Raw genomic sequence first — 1,291 nt, 5'->3', positions numbered from 1 at the left:
ATATCTAGATGTTTGATAGTCACTCATATTTTGTACCTTGGAAAAACACAAGACCCCAGATAGTATACATAGAGAAATGCCTTTAGAGAATACTGGAAGCAAATAAAATTAATTTAGGAATGAGTTAAGATTTAGATAATGGTGTAGCATACTAAATATGAATGATAACAACTTGAGCTTTACAAAAGAGGATAGTGAGATGGGAAAGAATGATGGACCACATAGGAGCTATATGTCATTGCTATTGTGTTTCAAAAAACAGAAAGACTTCAGAGAAGAGAAGGAGAAAAGTAAAGTGTCCTGAGTCAAGTTTCTTTTTAATCCATCTAATAGTTTGGACCAAAAGTCAGTGAAAAATGGGAAAAAATAAAATAGAAAATAAAGCATTGTATATACCTGTTACAATGTAAGGAAATTTAATAGGAATATGATAATTAATTCCCAAAGAAATAAAAGAAAGAATAGCTAAACTATAAAGGGAGAAAGAATGAAGAGAGAAGCAAAGTAAAACCTTTATCAATAACAAACACAAGAGTTTGGAAGTGGAAAGGCAGTGGGAATATTCTAAATAACAATAAAAATTGCTAGCGTGGATAGAATATGTATCACATTTTATCATATATAATTTTGAAAAAACATACTAGGAATGAAAGTTTCAAAGTCATGATTTAAAACACTATTTGCATTATAACAAGGCAGTATTGCCCAGTGGTAAAACATTGGCCTAGCATGTGTGAAGCAATGGTGTGATCTCCCAAACTTTACAAAGTACACACAAAGCACACACACACACACAAACCACTTAAACACACACATACACACCACATAAACACATTTGGAATATTGATATTATCATATTAAATGAAGGAAATTATCACAAATAGTAAAAGTATGTTAATATATGAAATCTTAATATTGCTCGTACAATTTAAAAGTTTAGTAGAAATAAAACAATCACAATATACTTGGATTTTAATAGATTAAGTAAATTGAAAATTATTAGAAGACATGAGAATCTTGTCAAATAAGTTTAAATAATAAACATTTTTAAACATGTGTCCTTTTATTTTGACAAAAGATTGATGTTACTGGTATTTTAACTCAAGATTTAGAATATGATAGCGAGGTGCCCTATATAACACTAGCGATGGCTATATCTCTAATCATTTCATTCTGAATAGTTTTATAATAAGTTCACAGAGTTTCTCAGTATCTCTCGAATTACAAACCCTATTTGCACTTCCCACCATAGCTAGAAAATGGATGCCACAAATCACAATGCGGAGATCAA

Source organism: Dipodomys merriami, unplaced genomic scaffold (assembly GCF_024711535.1).
Source record: "Dipodomys merriami isolate MVZ:Mamm:240054 unplaced genomic scaffold, mDipMer1.0.p SCAF_183, whole genome shotgun sequence".
Taxonomy (NCBI): domain Eukaryota; kingdom Metazoa; phylum Chordata; class Mammalia; order Rodentia; family Heteromyidae; genus Dipodomys; species Dipodomys merriami.
This window is presented reverse-complemented; position numbering follows the sequence as displayed.